This window comes from Phallusia mammillata, chromosome 6, assembly GCF_965637545.1.
Source record: "Phallusia mammillata chromosome 6, kaPhaMamm4.hap1.1, whole genome shotgun sequence".
NCBI classification, from domain to species: Eukaryota; Metazoa; Chordata; class Ascidiacea; order Phlebobranchia; family Ascidiidae; genus Phallusia; species Phallusia mammillata.
The window spans coordinates 2,341,770-2,361,573 of NC_137257.1; the positions used below are offsets into that span (position 1 = coordinate 2,341,770).

At 37.2% G+C, this 19,804-nt stretch overlaps 1 long non-coding RNA gene across 1 annotated transcript; it reads right to left on the reverse strand.

Moving 5' to 3' along the window:
* Positions 1–1,145: 1,145 nt before the first annotated feature.
* Positions 1,146–19,575, reverse strand: LOC145233737 (uncharacterized). The gene is made up of 5 exons (XR_013861173.1): positions 19,488–19,575; positions 17,242–17,320; positions 3,512–3,571; positions 1,519–3,284; positions 1,146–1,227 (listed from the first exon to the last, which is right to left on the reverse strand). It is a non-coding gene; the product is annotated as an uncharacterized LOC145233737 (long non-coding RNA).
* Positions 19,576–19,804: the final 229 nt, after the last annotated feature.

Genomic DNA, 19,804 nt, shown 5'->3' on the forward strand with positions numbered 1-19,804 from the left:
ACTTAGATTAAGCAGTGCTTAACCCCCCTACCTACTTTAACTTAGATTAAGCAGTGTTTCACCCACCTTTCAGGGTGTTCTCTGCATCCTATACCTACTTTAACTTAGATTAAGCAGTGCTTCACCCCCCTTTCCGGGCGTTCTCTGCATCCTATACTTTAACTTAGATTAAGCAGTGCTTCACCCCCCTTTCCGGGTGTTCCCTGCATCCTATACTTACTTTAACTTAGATTAAGCAGTGCTTCACCCCCCTTTCAGGGTGTTCTCTGCATCCTATACCTACTTTAACTTAGATTAAGCAGTGTTTCACCCACCTTTCAGGGTGTTCTCTGCATCCTATACCTACTTTAACTTAGATTAAGCAGTGCTTCACCCCCTTTTCCGGGCGTTCTCTGCATCTTATACCTACTTTAACTTAGATTAGGCAGTGCTTCACCCACGTTTCCAGGTGTTCAGCCCTGTCTTTGGGCGACCCCCTTACAACTTAACTAGTGTAAGAGCCCGTTCTTTGGGCGACCCCCCTTACAACTTAACTAGTGTAAGAGCCCTTTCTTTGGGCGACCCCCTTACAACTTAAAATGGTGTGCAGCCCTTTTTTGTGTGATTGACCGCACTTTGTATCAAACAAAATTTACTCTTGACAAAACATGGTTGCAATGGAAGGAGCAGTACGCGTTATCAGGCTGCCACAGTTTGCTGCAAAACAATGACTTAACACCAAAAATGGAGTGAGCCATCGCCTTACATGCGTTTTGTGGGGAAAGAAATTAAAAAAGGCACTGCTTAATCTAAGTTACAGTAGGTATAGGATGCAGAGAACACCCGGAAAGAGGGTGAAGCACTGCTTAATCTAAGTTAAAGTAAGAATAGGATGCAGAGAACACCCTGAAAGGTGGGTGAAACACTGCTTAATCTAAGTTAAAGTAGGTATAGGATGCAAAGAACACCCTGAAAGGTGGGTGAAACACTGCTTAATCTAAGTTAAAGTAGGTAGGGGGGGTGAAACACTGCTTAATCTAAGTTAAAGTAGGTATAGGATGCAGAGAACACCCGGAAAGGGGGGGTGAAGCACTGCTTAATCTATGTGGGGAGGGGAAACTCCTGATTGTAAACCTGCCTGATTCAGAATTTAAGTCAGCTACCTAATGACACCAAGCGTTGCGAAACGAAAAACAATAAACACAACAATAAAATTGGAAGGAGTAGGTTGTCCACCTTGCAACGAGTCTGCAAAACAAAAATTACAACTTATTAGTATTACATATGTAGTTAATTTTATATTTGAAGCAAAAATTTAAATTTAAGTATTTGAAGCAAAAATTTATTGACTATTTATATCATTTATTTCAAAATATCTTTTGTAATTTAAATGCTTAACCAAAAATGATTTAAAAATTATTCCTACTTAAAAATAGAACACAAAACATATAGGTTATGGGTTTGTTATACCAAACATTTCAATGACACATACACTACAGTTGCAAGGAAAAAAATATGTAATATATTTCTACAACTTACTTGTTACAGGTGATGCTTTGGCATGGAAGACTTCATTCAAACATCAGTCCCACCCAACAGTGTAATGTCTACAGCAGACAGCCCAGCTTCAGTTGGCTGCTTGATCCAGCCAACATCGGCCAAAGCACCAAGCGCACAGACTCGATATTAACAACAATTCAATGCCTACTTTAAGCAAAGGCAACCTGGTCTCAGTCTGCTGAAATTGCATTCAAACAACATTGACCAAGATGTTCCAAGCTTGAATTAGACATATCAAACCCAATCTCAACAATACAACACAGGCTGTAGACAGGCATGCCAGTCAGGTCTCAGGCGGCATACGACATGTCACTTAAATAATTGTTATAATGTAGCTTTAATATATAACACAAACATATAAACCACTGCAACACCACAGGCACATATACCAATGTAGTCATACAACAACACTATATCAACAATACACAAAACAAACTTTGGCAGAATAAACACACCTGAAATGCAACACCGTATCTATATTAGAATTAAAGAAAGTTTTATCTTAATCTGCCTAAGCTGAATCCACATATACAGTTAGCCTAATAGAGGACAGCAAAGACACATGACATAACCAATTCAATGCCATCTGAGAACCAGATGACAGCCCCGCTTCAGTTGGCCGAACGTGGACCCACCCCTTACGGTTGACAGTGGACCAGTCTTTCAGCTTCCCTCCACCAGCCTGCCCCCAGCCAACATCCGGCATACCAGACCGAAAATAACATGACATACAACAGACAGACAGTCCTTTGCAACCAGCATCAGCCATCTTAAAAAGTGACCGGGTTAGGGTCTCAGACAACATCTGCCAAGAAGCTTCAGACTGACACCAGACAAAAAAGCCTAATTGATTCTTACAACAGTCAGCTAGCAAGGATATAACCCAGTTCCAGCTCCAACTGTGACAAAGCCACTTATTTGGGTAACCTTCCCTGAGCCGCTCCAGACTAGCACCATACCAACAGACTTGGCGAACCATGCAATCATCACTAAATGCTGCAGGGTCATCGCTCTAGCCTAAAATATTCAGCCAAGCTCTGCCCTACAACACTAATGACAGCAGGCAACACAGACCGCAACAAAACATACATCCTCCAGTCAGCCAGTAAAGAAGTGCCACAGACCAGCGCCAGCCGAGAAAGAGAAGCCCGCAGACAAACATCTTTGACAAGGCCTTAACTGAGAAGCATCAATACTGACATCAAACCCGAATCACAACAATACTGTGCCGTCAATTAGAGGGGGAGATGTCTAGCGGCGGTGCACAGCCCACAGGCAGCTGCCCACCTATACCAGTAAACAGGGTCCGAACAGTAAACACATGAACTAGCGAGGTAAGCATTCCTACTAGCTAAGTGCCCCTACCGATGAGCAGGAACAAATAACTGCAGTGTACAGCCGCGCGAGCAGCCCATACACACACCGGTTTAAAACGGGAACAGCCCGATCCCCGTTGCGAACCAGTTGCTATCCCACCACCCAGTCGCCTATCTGGCATCGAAACACAAACTCCAACAATTCAGACAGCCATACTCGATGCGTGATTGAGGCAAACCAGCCACAACCACAACATCAGCCAAGCAAATCCCAACCACCATTACACAAGCAGGCGGAAGAGCAGACATTCTCAGCCTCACTAAACAATTATTGGAGACTACTACATAGAGATTACAAAAAAAAACAGAATCGCTCGACAAGACACTGTTGAAATGAAACTGAGTGTCAGAAGGTCTTCTCTGTGAGTTCTGTAAGAAAAGAAGCAAGTTAAAGCTTAAAACAAGTTGTAAATTTATAAATAAAGCTTAATCTCACAAAGCACAAAAATTTCACTTTATTAAAAAAATACATTAACTAATTTTCGTTTTTTTAAACTCATCCTGTTTAATGTAGTTTTCAACAGAATCAGAAACAACTTTTTTGTAATACAAGTCTATTATGCTGTATATAAACACAGTAACAAAATCTTGCAAACCTTGCCATGTAGTCTGGTGATCAAATTAGGAACAGGAGGTGAATCCTCATGTGATGAAATCTAAAAGTAACATTCGTAAACACTTAAATCTCCAACATATAATTAATAGATGTACCACAAAATGATCAAAACACCGAAAAAATGTCACTTTCCCAGTCATTTAAGGCAGTGGTTTCCAACCTTTTTTTGTCGCGACCCAAATACTTCCCAAAATTTGGTTTTGTGGATTCTTGCGACCCATAAACATACATTCTTAATATTTTGGGTTTATTTTTATTTGTAAATCAGAGTAGCTTTTCGAAAATTTCTTCGCCAATTTGAAAAATCAAACAAATGATATTCGTTTATTTTTAACCAACTTAGAGCTGGCTCAAAGCATTATCAGCCAGACAACGCTTAACAGTAATCTCACACAAACATTATGACGTCACAATCAGAATTAACCACTACCACGCCAAATTGTCTTGAAACTAGAAGGGTGGCTTAGCACATATTGCCCTTGCATATACACTATAACCTATTTTAAAACATCGATATATTTCCTATGCTTATTTTATATTGGGTCCCATACCATCCACTATCTTTTATAACCTTAGTTGTTTCTGCAAGCAGAAGCTCATGGGTCCCCACACATGCGAAGTTGTAGATAATGCATTTCAAGAGATAACCATGTGAAAGTTTGGTGTTGTAAGGTAAACGCAGTGATCGGCACTGGGCTTAAATAATAATACTATGTAAAAACATAACATTTGAGTATGTTTAGAATGTTTTTTAAAAGTTCATTTATTTTAGGGGGCTAGTTGAGTAAATGTTGGGGCTGTAAAACACATCAACTGAAACCTACAAATAGCATAGACCACATACTACCCCAAATTTTATCCAATCCCGACACTGTTTAAAAAACTGACCCATTGTAGGGGACTAGTGGGGTAACTAATGGGGTCAGACACTTACACTAAAAAAATATGAAATCTCAATGACTCAATCAATAGTACTGCAAAATTTCAGCCCAATCCGCCAATGTTTAAAATTTCGACCACTAGAGGTGTTTTGAGCGACAACCGTTAATGTTTCAGATGTCATAGGGCTGTTAACAACCCCCTAACTAACGTTCACCAAGCAATCCACAAAGTCATAAAAGAGTAACATACAACTGCTTGCCCTTGTAACACTATTGAGCAACAGAAATCTTTCGTTTGTGGTGCCCAGTAACATACAAATACGTTTTACACTTTAGGGGCTTGTGGGGTAAATGATGGGGCTACATGGTTGAACACACCAATCGACATCTATAAATGTCATACTCTACAAGCTATCCAAATTTCAGCCAATTCTGACACTGTTTAAAAACTCACCCATTTTAGGGGGCTAGCGGGGTAAATACTGGGGTTATCAACAAAAACGAAGTGGGAAGCACATCTACATAACTACATCTACCATCTGTGTAAATTTCATCCAAATCCATCAAGGATTTGATAGAAAAACGAGTCTGACAAACTTCGGGGGAAAATACCCATTTTAGGGGGCTAGCGGGGTAAATACTGGGGTTATCAACAAAAACAAAGTGGGATGCACATCTACATAACTACATCTACCATCTGTGTAAATTTCAGCCAAATCCATCAAACATTTGATGGAAAAACGAGTCAGACAAACTTTGGTGAAAAAATACCCATTTTAGGGGGCTAGCGGGGTAAATACTGGGGTTATCAACAAAAACAAAGTGGGATGCACATCTACATAACTACATCTACCATCTGTGTAAATTTCAGCCAAATCCATCAAGGATTTGATGGAAAAACGAGTCGGACAAACTTTGGGGAGAAGAAAAAAGAAAAAAAAAAAAAATTTGAGTAAAATCAATATGTGTCCCCTTCAGGGAAGCGGACCCATAATTATTATTGGGCAACAATTTATAGCCTTGGGAAATAATAAAATAGCGCTACGAAACGAAGTGAAGGAGTAGATGCTTTTAATGCCACAAAAACAGGCGACCCAACAGAATTGCCAGGCAACCCAACTTTGGGTCGTGACCCATAGGTTGGGAAACACTGATTTAAGGTAATGAACTGTTTTTAAATGAGCCTTAACTGCTCCAAAATTATTATAATCATATTTAAAAACAAACAACAAATCAAGCAAGTTCAGTACATTAGGGGAATGAACCTAATTATAGTTACTCAAAATGATTGGTGCTAAAAAACAAAATTTGTTCTGTCAGTTAAGATTTAACTGTTTGGGGGAGGTTGATTATTAACATGAGCAGGGCAATGTTTTCTCAAGTGACAAAATTTATGACACATATTTTTTTAAAACAAATAAGGTTTCATCAAATAAGCTGGTAATTTTTTGCCCAAACATTTATTGTCTATTTGTTATTAAGTATTTGCATTTTGCAACAATGACATACATATCAATCAGTATAGAAAATGTAGCCACACAGGCAAATACAACTAGAAGGGTGGCTTAGCACATATTGCCCTTGCATATACACCATAACCTATTTTAAAACATTGATATATTTCCTATGCTTATTTTATGTTGGGTCCCATACCATCTACTGTCTTTTATAACCTTAGTTGTTTCTGCAAGCAGAAACTCATGGGTCCCCACACATGCAAAGTTGTAGATAATGCATTTTAAGAGATAACCATGTGAGCGTTTAGTGTTGTAAGGTAAAACGCAGTGATCGGCACTGGGCTTAAATAATAATGCTATGTAGAGTACAAACTATATAAATTTAGATTCACCCCAGATATTGTTTGAAGTATGTCCTATTTAACATTCCTTTTAAAAGAAACGAAGGAGTAAGTAGTGGCATAATGGGGTAAAACAAAAAATAAATAGCAAATTCTACAAGCTGTCCGGTTTTCATTCAATTCAAACATTGTGAAAAGGGTCACCTATTTTAGGAACTAGTTGGTTAAGTTGTGGTGCTACAGGGCAAAACATAACATTTGAGGACTTAGTATGTTTAATAAACTTTGCAAAATTTCATATAATTAGGAAGTTTTTTAAAAGTTGATTTATTTTAGGGGGCTAGTTGAGTAAATGTTGGGGCTACAAGGTAAAACACATCAATTGAAACCTACAAATAGCATAGTCCACATACTACCCAAATTTCATCCAATCCCGACACTGTTTAAAAAACTGACCCATTTTAGGGGGCTAGTAGGATAACTAATGGGGTCCGACACACAAACTAAAAAAAGGGAACCTCAATGACTCAATCAATAGTACTGCAAAGTTTCAACCAATTCCGCCAATGTTTAAAATGTTGACCACTAGAGGTGTTTTGAGCAACAACCGTTAATGTTTCTGACATCATAGGGCACAAAAACGTTCACCAAGCAATCCACAAAGTCACAAATGAGTAACATACAACTGGTTGCCCTTGTAACACTATTGAGCAACAGAAATCGTTCGTTTGTGGTGCCCAGTAACATACAAATACGTTTTACACTTTGGGGGCTTGTGGGGTAAATGTTAGGGCTACAGGGTTGAACACAACAATCGACAACTATAAATGGCATACTCTACAAGCTATCCAAATTTCAGCCAGTTCTGACACTGTTTACAAACTCACCCATTTTAGGGGGCTGGCGGGGTAAATACTAGGGTTATTTGGACAAACAAAGTGGGATGCACATTATAACTTTATCTACCATCTGTATAAGTTTCAGCCACATCCATTAAACATTTGATAGAAAAACAAGTCGGACAAACTTCGGGAAGAAAAATAGCCATTTTAGGGGGCTAGCGGGGTAAATACTGGGGTTATCAACAAAAACAAAGTGGGATGCACATCTACATAACTATATCTACCATCTGTGTAAATTTCAGCCAAACCAATCAAACATTTGATGGAAAAACGAGTCGGACAAACTTTGGGAAGAAACAAAACGAAGAAAAACAAACAAACAATTCGAGTAAAATCAATATGTGTCCCCTTTAGAGAAGGGGACCCATAATTACTAACACAGCTTCACATATTTAGGTCATGCTACAGTTCCAAAGAACATTCGAGCTAAAATATAGGCATCTTTATCATTAAATTAGTTTATGCTGATGTGTAACGTACAGATAAACTTACAAACATGCCACAATCACTAAATCTGCATACTGCTACCATTCCATACAACACCAGTTGCGGAAAAAAAGTCATCTAAAAACTGCTTTTAAAATGCCATTATGATAATATATAACTAGAAGGGTGGCTTAGCACATATTGCCCTTGCACATACACTATGATCTATTTTAAAACATAAATATAACTAGAAGAGTGGCTTTCTGATATACTTCCATTTTATATATTCTAAACGATATTTACCAATTTACTATACACATCATTTGATCTACACATATGATTGTTTTTGTAAACAAAAACTAATGGGTCCCCACACGCGCGTTTGTGCGGATTTACAGTAAACAAATGTTGCGGTGATTTTTAGATTCTTAAGGACAAATTTTTAGAAAGCATTAACCCAACAACAACAAAAATTGTTCGTATTCTTTTTGCACTATTATTGTCATGTAATTACAAAAACATTAAAAAAACGTAACAAAGACTTAAATCTAATCTCTTGCTTTGACCCTGATATAGTCCTCCAAGGTCGGGTTTTGAACACAATTTTTTTAGAAAGCTGTAACAGTTGTTTTGCAGAGATTTTAAATTAAAAAGCAACTTGCTACAAGTGTATACATAACAAATTGTTTTTCATTTAACTTTGTTTTGCAAAACGAGTACCATTGACCTGTAGTAACCTCTCAGGGTGCACACGCCAAACGACTGTTTGACCTTTTGACACCGTTTTCAAAAGCTCGCCGTCATTCGTGTTCAACAATACTGTTAAGCCTATTTTATACATGCCTTGAGTATTGACTCCTAAATTAAATGTCAAAAAAACGCTAAGTTATGAAGAAAGTTCTGAGCTGTATTTGTAATACCGACTAGTTGACCTTAAGTAACCCGTGATCATGCGGCGGCCAACCTGACAACGAGCATTTAAAAAAATATTTATTTGGCAATAAAGTCAAGTTAATTTTTTCATCTTAACTTTGATTAACAAAGTTTTTCTTGACATATACAAAACCGAAGCATGGTTATTAGGTTTAAATCACGTCATAGGTGTAAAACCTTCGCCAAAACTAAAAATGTGAGTGATAACTTAATAAAACGAAATAGCATTGCTGTGCAAAACAGCTGATTGCTAATCACTGAAACGACGTCTCGTAAAACATCTGTCCGACGTCAAGCTGAGCCCTCCCGCTATCGTAAACCAGTGAGTTACTCTCTTGGTACTTCTGCCTACAGTGTCTTTCTTGACCAAACGAGCGTTAGACACATTTACGTTTCGGGGGCCTGTGGGTGAACCTCTGGGTCATACGGGGTCAAAATTAACATGGACCATCTTTAGACCAATATCTGTAATGTGTATAAATTTGAAAAAGTTTGAACCATTCTTTCTTGACCAAAACGTGGGAACAATAGCCGCGCTAAAAATTTCACGTTTTGGGGGGCTGTGGGTGAACCGAGGGATCAAACGGGGTCAAAATTTACATGGACCATCTTTAGACCAATATCTACAATGTGTGTAAATTTGAAAAAGATTGAACCATTCTTTGTTGACCAAAACGTGGGAACAAATCTGCGTTAGAAAGAAAAAAAGAAAAAAGAAAAAAAGAAAAAAAAAATATAGACAAAAACAATATGTGTCCCCTTCAGGGAAGGGGACCCATAATTCCTTCACTTATTTTATATTGGGTCCCATATTAGCCACCGTCTTTTAAAACGTTAGTTGTTTCTGCAGGCAGAAACTCATGGGTCCCCACACATGCAAAGTTGTAAATACTGCATTTCAAGAGATAACCATAAGAAACTTTGGTGTTGTAAAGTAAAACACTGTGATTGGTACTAGGATTAAATAGTCACGCTATGCAAAGTTCAAACTATACAAATCGACTCAATTGAAGCATTGTTTAAAGTTTGTCTAGATTAAAACAAAGAAGTAAAACACAACAATCGATACCTATAAATGGCATAACATTTCCAACAATTGCGCACTGTTTAAAAACACACCCATTTTAGGGGGCTAGTAGGGTGACTATTGGGGCTACAGGGTTTAACACAACAATCGTCATTTGTAAATGGCAAATTGTACAAGCTATCCAAATTTCAGCCAGTTCCGACCCTGTTTAAAAAATTTACCCTTTTTAGGGGGCTAGTGGGGTAAATGCTGGGGCTACAGGGTTTAACACAACAATCGTCATTTGTCAATGGCAAATTCTACAAGCTATCCAAATTTCAGCCAAATCCAACCCTGTTTAAAAATTCACCCATTTTAGGGGGCTAGTGGGGTCAATGCTGGGGCTACAGGGTTTAACACAACAATCATCATTTGTAAATGGCAAATTGTACAAGCTATCCAAATTTCAGCCAATTCCGACCCTGTTTAAAAATTCACCCATTTTAGGGGGCTAGTGGGGTAACTGATGGGGTTCTTCACCCTAATGTTGAAAATATGAAACTACAATGACCCAAACAACAATCCTGTAAAATTTTGTCCAAATTGGCCAATGTTTCAATTTTGACCACTAGGGGGCGTTTTAACCAACAACCTTGTGACGTCACAAGGCTGTGAACAACCCCCTTGACTGCTATCCGCAAACACGTTCACCAAGCGATCCTTAAACATAAGTACCATATGTAGTTGCCTTTATAACATCACACAAAACTAACGTTTGTGGTGCGCACAAACCACATTTTACATTTTGGGGGCTAGCGGGGTAAATACTGGGGTTATCATGACAAACGAAGCAGATGGCACATCTACACAACTATATCTACCATCTGTGAAAGTTTCATCCAAATCCATCAAACATTTCAGGGCAAAATGGGGTGGACAAACTTCAGGGAAGAAAAAAAAGAAAAGAAAAAAAAAGAAATCGAGTAAAATCAAGATGTGTCCCCTTCAAGGAAGGGGACCCATAATAATGCTGATCTAAATTTAATAACAAAACAGTCAGTGCACATTCGAAGAAAAATCCAAACACTGCCAAACCAGTGGCTATTAACCATTACAAGCAGCTACAATCATCTACAGCAGGGGTTCTTAACCTGGGGTGCACGCACCCCCAAGGGGTGCGAGAACTGTTCCTAGGGGGTGCGGGGATGCTGAATCATTAAGGTTGGTTAGGTCTATTCTATTTAAGCAATTACAGAAGGGGGAGCGAAAATTGGTTAGTGATTTGAAAGGGGGTGCGAAAATTGATTAGTGATTTGAAAGGGGTGCAGCAAGGAAAAAAGGTTAAGAACCACTGATCTACAGTGTGGTATTCAACAAAAACTTGTAATTTACCTTTTCCAACTAAAAGAAATGCCGTACCCTACCTAAAGGCAGACTTGGACAACTAGATTTTTTTCAGTTTTTTGAATTAGATTAGAAATGAAAATAGAGCATCTCATTTTTTTACAAATTAGACTAGAACTAGAAAAGTGGCTTTTTGATATACTTCTATTTTATATATTCTATACAATATTTACCAATTTACTATACTATACACAATTTTATTTACATATTATATATGATTGTTTCTGCAAGCAAAAACGAATGGGTCCCCACACACGTGTTCATGCGGATTTGCGGTAAACAAATGTTGCGGTTATTTTTTGATTCTTAAGAACAGGGAGTCGAACCGGAACTGAAGCCGCGAACCGATTTGAGCGATTAATTTCATTAAACCCGAACCACTAATTATGATTTCCGAAAAACCCGAACCGGGGTTGAACCCCATATTTTGTTTGGTGTTGGACCCGAACCCGAACCGAACCAGTAAAAAACGCAGTCTGTTTTATATTTTGTGATTTTTTTGAAACAGCGCACTGAAGAATACGAAAGATAACACTTATAGGGCGTGTCAAAAATTAACAGTACACGGGCAAGATTCTTTAGGAGTTTGATAAGGCCAGGTAGATGATGTTTAGAATTAAATTGAAACAAATGGAAATTTGAACCGGTTTAAAAACTGCAAACCGCTTCGGACCGGATAATTTGCCCAAACCGGAACAAAACCGGAACCGAACCTGAACCCTTAAAAACAAAACGAACCGAACCTGTATGACAAGCGGTTCGACTCCCTGCTTAAGAACAATTTTTCACAAAGCATTAACTTAACTTTAAAAGTTTTTGTCCGTATTCTTTTTGCATCATTATTGTCATATAATTACAAAAAAATCTGTGTAAAAAAAAGGGAAAAACACTTTCAATTTAATCTCTTGCTTTGACCTTGATATTGTTGTTCAAGTTCACTTTTTAAACACAAATTTTCCTAGAAAGCCTTAACTGTTACATTAGACACTATATAAAAAAAGTCGTTTTCTACAAAGGCATACATAACAACTTGATTTTCACCTAACTTTATTTCGCAAATCGACTGTTTAATGACCCTTTGACACTGTTTTTAACAGCATGCAGTACTTAGTGTTCAACAATACCGTTTAGCCCAGTGGTGCACAACCTGTGGCCGGGGGAGACGAGTTTGTGCGGCCGTGAACATGTTTTACAAAATGGATGTAATGGCGACTGTGACTTAAATAAAACTTCTTTGCTAAATATTTTGATTTTTAAACTGCTCTATACAGTTTTTGTGATAGCAAAAGAGTATTACCAGCCCAGTAGACACATGCATCAGGCTTTTTGCACGCCTATTGTTTGCAAACAATGCGAACAAAACAGGTACCTCAAACATCACAATATAGATTATGACATCATAAACATGCAAGACTGATCTTCATACCGTGCAGCTTAATCTGTGCACCAGGCTGGAAGTTAATCTGGGCTTTTAGGTGCCATAAGATGGTACATATATATGATATAAACCAATTTTTTTACATCAGTAATATTGAAACAAAAACAAGAAGGCAAATGGCGGCCGTTGGAAAAATAAAGATCTGCGATGCGACCGTCCTAGCAAAAAGGTTGTGCACCCCTGGTTTAACCTAATTTATACATGACTTTAAGTACTGATTCTTGAATTGATTTGTCAAAAATAAAAAAGATATGTTATGACAAAAAATTCTTAACTGTGTTGTAATGCCTACAAGTTGACCTTTAGTGACCCATGGTTTCGCGACGTCTAAGCTGACAATGAGAATTAAAAAACCATTTATTGCGGCGTTCGAAAAAGTTAAGTTTATTTTTTCATATTTATGTTGATCAACAACGTTTTGCCTGACATAAACGAAACCGAAGTACGTTTATCGAGTTTAAATTACGTCTTAGGTGTATAATAGTGATGGGACGGGTACCCGGTACTCGATGGTATCGAACGATTTCAGTGGTATCGATAGTCGTACTCGGTATCAAAATATTTTGTTTCAGTTTTCGATACCAACGTGCGAGTACCAAAGGCCGATTTACACTATAAGAACACTGAAAACTTTGTGCCAATATATGCTTCGGACAGTACAAATTTGGGAAAAAGTTCCGCCAGGTTACGTATTTTTTTCACTATCGTATGGAGATTACTTTTTTCGGCATGTGTGTGTACACGCCTGTACGCCGGCCATGGCAGATAAATTAGCAGGTGATATATATACAACCAAGTACAACACTGTACTTAAGTACTCGGTACTCGGTATCGATACTCGCTTCAAAACCTGGTATCGTCCCATCACTAGTCTATAACCTTCTCCAAAACTGAAAATGCGCGTCATTACTCAATAAAACGACACAGCATTACTGCACAAAAAACAGCGGATTTCTAATCACCCAAACGACTGTCTTGTAAAATGTCTGTCCGGACGTCAAGCTGAGCACTCCCGCTCCGCCGCCTTAATCGTAAACCAGTGAACTCCTCCCTTGGGACTTATATCTGACTGATAGCGTACACATATTATGGGTTGTAAAGGTAACTGGCAAAATTTTAAATACTAAACGAATACCATGCTTAAACAATCGTTAAATGTTGTAAATATTTCTGCACCATAGGGCTTGTATTTCTGCCTTAAACTAAAACCGATTATTTCGAGGTTTAAAGGGTGAAAAATGGGTGAATCCGAAAAAAAGATACAAAATTCTTTGAAAAACCTTACATTGCACCAACAACAAAGAATGAAACTCCAAGATGCTGTACTTTAGTCAGCGCCGCCGTTTTAAAAAAATTACGTTTTGGGGGCCTGTGGGTGAACCGCTTGGTCAATCTGGGTCAAACTTCAGGAGGATCAAATTCGGGTTAATAACTAACACCTGTGCAAATTGGAATAAATTTAAAGCACTCTTTCTTAACCAAATGCGTTTAACAAGCCAGTGTTAGACAGAAAAAAGAAAAAAAAATACGGACAAAAACAATATGTGTCCCCTTCAGGGAAGGGGACCCATAAAAATACAACCACATTAACTACCCAATATTGGTGGCAGATAGCAAGACCAACAATATATTTATCTTCCCCAACCCTTCACATTGTGATAGAATCATATGACTAACTTTGCTTCATGATACACATGATCATACATGAAGTCATAGGTGTAGAGTTTTAAAAAGTACCGGGGTTGCGACTTTTGATAATCGATGCCGATGCCTATACCATGTGCAGTATTTGTACCCATATAGGACGAAATACCGACACCTTTTACATGGTTTAGCCTGTAGTTTAGTTTCTATCACATTAATTTGCAAATAGTCACTTGGCGTAATTTGTTTGTGTTTGCCGAATCAGCAATTTTAACAACCATTTAGTTTTAGTATTGTGTTACGATGGGAAATAAAAGTAAAAGCAATTTACGTTCTAATATACCCGACTTTGTATTGGTGACGCCTAAACTTAGGTCACCTTGGATCAAGTTTAGGCCGTTGCAGTGCTTTGCAAACGGACATCAAACACGGCTTACGAATCAATTCATTAACCTTTTTCAAATTAATTTTTATTGCAGAAAGTAATTGCGACAAATAATATTAAATACGTCATGTTTATGTTGCATTAAAATGCCCGTTTAGTGGGAAACAATTACAATTGTTAATCGACGTCTGTTGATTAATGGTGTGAGTGCAAGCGCATTTGTTTAGCTCAGTGGTTCCCAACCTGGGGTTCGCGGACCCCCAAGGGGTCCGTGAGTCGGTTTCACGGGGTCCGTGGAGGCAAACATTTGTAGTAGCTTTTCTATTAAGTAGCATTAACAACAGTACAATATTTTTAAGTTCTCAAACCGTTTTTACAATCCTGTATATAATGCAAACTGTTAATCAACCCTTGGATCAGGAAAACTTGTGATTGTTACCTCCATTGTGACATCACAACACACATTAACAATAGAATTCTTTGTGCTTTGTTTTAAGTATTGTACACTAGAAAATTTTATCTCTTTTAGTGCATTGACTGCTACAGTCAGGGAGTCAAACCGCTTGTCATATTGGTTCAGTGTTCACTTGGTTTTGTTTTTAGAGGTTCGGGTTCGGTTCAGGTTTTTAAAAATGTATAGTTTCGGGTTTAGTTCTGGTTCGGGCAAATTATCCGGTCAAAACCGGTTTGCGGTTTTTAAACCGTTTCAAATTATTAATCATTTCAATTTAATTCTACCCATCATCTGCCAGACCTTATCAAACCCAAAAAGAATTTTGACCGTGCACTGTTATTTTTGATACACCCTATAAGTGTTATCTCATGTATTCTTTAGTGCGCTGTTTTGATAAAAATCACAAAATATAAAACAGATTGCATTTTACTGGTTCGGGTCCAACGCCAAACAAAATATGGGGTTCAAAGTTCTGGTTCAGGTTTTTAGAAAATCGCAATTAGCGGTTCGGGTCAGGATTAATGAAATTAACCGCTCAAACCGGTTCGCGGGTTCGGGTTCAGTTCCGGTTCGACTCCCTGGATACAGTACAGAACTTTATTGAGATTAACGGACTGTGGAGGTTGATTAAACTTCTGCCCCCAAAAACGAAAGTATAATAACGCATAATGCGGGAAACGAAAAAAGATTAAATTACGTTGGGGGTCCGCGGACCGATAAGATTTATAAAAGAGGTCCGTGACTACAAAAAGGTTGGGAACCACTGGTTTAGCTGGAAAGACGTTCTAAAATCGATGTAACTTGAACAAACATGCGATTTTGACGTTATGCAAAGGTCAAGGCTGGGGGTGCGCAGCACCCCCGCACTCTCTCCAGTGCATGAAGTAATGATTATCTGGTAAGGCAGTCCAACCAAAATCACCAAATGAGTAAAAATAAGTACAAACTATCAAAATCTCATTCAACCTTATGTTCTATCTTAAATGAAAGAAGTGGTAAATAGTGATAATATAGGGTAAACAAAACAAGCAACACCAATAAATAGCAAAGCTAACCAAGTTTCATATAAATCGGACATTAAAAAATCACCCATTTTAGGTGGCCTGCAGGGCAAATGTTTGGGCAACAGGGTGAAACATAACAATCAACATGAATAAATGGAATCTTCTACAAATTAACCAAATTTCAATGAATTCGAGCCTTGGTCAAAAAAATCTCTCCTTTTGGAAGACTGATTAGGTAAATAGTGGAGCTGCAGTTCAAAACAAAACAATTGACATCTCAAAACAGCATAATCTGTGAACTGCCAATTTTTACAACTATCCAAATTTTATCCACTTCAACATTGTTTAAATAATTCACCCAATCAACTGCGAAAATCGCCATCAAGGAACGCATGCCTTCACATTTTTACAATGACCAGAGCACACATTTACTTTGGTTCCAATTACTTAATATAAACGTCTAAATTCATATTCTACTCTGAACGTCCCTGAAAATCATTTAACAAACTTCACAATGTACCAACTGATAAAGTATGAAACTCAAGCATGTTTAAGGTAGAACACTTGCAACATATCATAATTATTTGTGTTTCACAAAAACGTTGCGTCAAGCAGCATTTACTACTTGCTGTGTATTAGCAAAGCAGACAATAACCTTTACCCAGTTTCAAAGATATGCCATTCATGACTTGTTTGTTAACAACATCCTGCTCTATTCAGATTCTTTCAAGTACTTAGAAGTATCATTTCATTAGTTTATTTCATTCACTCCTTACTCAACAACAATATTTTGCTTTAAATCTCCATGCTATACAGTCCATCATGTAACATACTAATGTGAGTGCAGACCGACTGTTGGATAAACCTAAAGCCAGGTGGTACATGTGTGTATATCATGGACACTACAGCATTTAAATCAAATCAGGGACTAGAAAGAATCTGGTCTAAATAACCCATGAACACAAAAACAAATATTCTGACCAAAAAAAGTGAAAACAGATAAATTCAACTGTAAGTAACACATTGCTTTCAATAACACCAAACATCAAAGAAAACAAATATATATTCACAACAAATAAAAAATCTGGGTTATATATATTAGTAGGTATCGCTGCTTCAATTTTATGTTTAAGATGTGAACTGCTGGGTCAAATAAAGTCAAAATTTACAAGAACAATTTCAGTGATAGATATCTAACGAGAATCGTAATTTCAAATCCACATGCTGGACCAAATGGAAGGAACAAACCCACATAAGACATTACAAAATATCAAAAAAACACATACAAAAACAATATGTAATACAACTGTGCCCAGAATTTGAAGGCGATATTAAAAAACAGCTAGTTTCTACACCATAGCTTTGTAACTAAACTTGATCAAACTAATGTAATTATTATTTGAGCATTACATGAACAAAAACAATTCAAACAAACCTTGCCATCGAAGTCATGAGACGATTCAACTTCATAAAAGCTTGATGAATCTCTTCTGTGATGAAAGTTTGAGGGAAAGCTGAAAATAACATTTGTAATTAGTCAATTTTCTTACATATGCATATTTTACATGCATACAACCAATTTATCATTTACCAAAATCAGCATCAATTTAGGACCAGATAGGAGAGATTTAGATTTATTACTAATGCAAACAATTTAAAAAACTGTTTTTCTTTCTGTGGAATTTTATCAATAAAACCAGTTTTGGGCATATTTTATGCTAAAGAAGTACCAGGAATCGTCAGCTCAGATATGACTGCTGCATGTGTTAAGCTGAAAACTATCTAGGATGGCAAGACTTGCACAGAAGATGCAGCAACAAGATTCTCATTGACATGTAATAAAATATTTGACCCACTTGTTTTCTTTCCGAATTATGATCTTATGTGTGACCCATTCAACTAAAAAGGTTCGCCATCCCTGTTATAGGGTATAACACAACAAGCAACATTTATAAATGACAAATCCGATCCAAATTTCATTTGATTTAAATGTTGTTTAGAAAATTAACCCATTTTAGGTGGCTGACTAGACCTGTTTTAAGCAACAACCGCTAATGATTCTAACGTCATATGGTTAACAACACCCAACTGCCAAAAACGTTCACCAAGCAACCTACACACAAGTAACATATGACTGGTTGCCTTTGTAACACTATTGCGCCACAGAAATCTTTTGTTTGTGGTGCCCAGTAACATACAAATACATTTTACACTTTGGGTGGTAGTGGGGTAAATGTTGAGGCTGCGAACTGAACACAACAATCTACACCTATTAATGGCATACTCTACAAGCTATCCAAATTTCAGCCAATTCTGACACTGTTAAAAAACTCACCCATTTTAGGGGGCTAGCGAGGTAAATACTGGGGTTATCAACACAAACAAAGTGGCATGCATATCTACATAACTATATCTACCATCAGTGCAAGTTTCAGCCAAATCCATTAATCATTTGATGGTAAAATGAGTCAGACAAACTTTGGGAAGAAAAAAACTAACAATTCGAGTAAAATCAATATGTCCCTTTCAGGGAAGGGGACCCATAATTATGGGCAAACAATCATGTTTTTGTTATTTTAGTTTAAAACAATGGACATTAATTAAGGAGAATCCTTAACATTTCACATTAACTCACACCAGATTTTCACCTAATCAAACTACACAAATACTTCCTAGTTTGGGAAGCGCTATATGCATGCGTGAAAGCGAACAGGGTAAAGCTCATTACCGTATTTAAAAGGTATGGCCAGTCAGTTTTTTTTTTAAGGTTTGGTTTGGGTGACCGCTAAGTAGTTTTAAGAGACCGCAAGTGTTTCATTTAAATACCAAAAAATAGCCACATTTCAAATTTTGGGAAACCGCTGGAGAAATTTGGGGGACCGTTTCGGTCAAAACACCTTAAAAAAACACTATGGCCCGCCACAATACATAAACTTAAAAAGTGTCCCCTGTGGCCAATTAAATGCCCAATATTTCTATCGAGATCGGTCACAAAAAAACACTTACAATCGCCAGAAAACACAAATTACTCAAAATGTGTTTAAGTTGTGCTCTAAGTGTCTGGTGTTTGTTTGCAAGTTGAAAAAATATGCTACTAAGGTAAAATTAGCTGAGTCTTAAAGTTCTTATATATATATGTTTATACAATTAGTGATTTTGAAATTACTTGGAAGTAAAATCCTGCCCAACTTCCAAAGTTGTCACAATCGAACCCTGCTTGGACATAAAGAATGTAGAATGCATATTAATTAGTATAGATCACAATGAGGTAAATTACAAACTGTCGTAATTTCATACAAACTTAAAATTGACATGTTTTAAGCAGGTAACTAGGTAAAAGTTAAGACTGCAGGGTAAAAGAGAATGTATCTCAGAGACTGTTGTATTTCACGACAGATACAATGGTTTGGTTTAGATAGGACAAACACACAATGTACCAACCAACAAAACATGAATCTCCTAGGTCCCAGATACATTTCAGCAAATACAGCCTTTAACAAATCTTGTTTAAGGAGGCTGTATTCACAAACTAAGATGTGTGTCAATTTAAATAAGTTTGAAGCACCATTTCTTGTTTATAACAGATGATACAAACAACAAGGAGAAAAACCATATTACCAACATGTCAAAGAATAAAGGATTAGAAATAATTAAATAAGAATAAATAAACCACTATTATACCTTTCAAGATAGTTTTCTGTTTTCCTGTTGTCACATCATGCTTCACATCATCATGAGTTCAGAATAAATATTACAATGTTTAGTTTAAAAATAATCTGAAAAAGATATTCAAATTGTTACACCACAATCCAGTAGCTCATGGACAAAAATTTTTTTATACAATCTGATGAAAAATGTATGCAACAACCTAAACTTAAAAAATAAATCTCAAAAAATAATTGGTCACAAAACATTTTGACAAACAAAAACTAATATATTAACCCACTAAATTTGTCGTGGTGCATTTATTTTAAATGATATTCACTTGAATGCGAGTC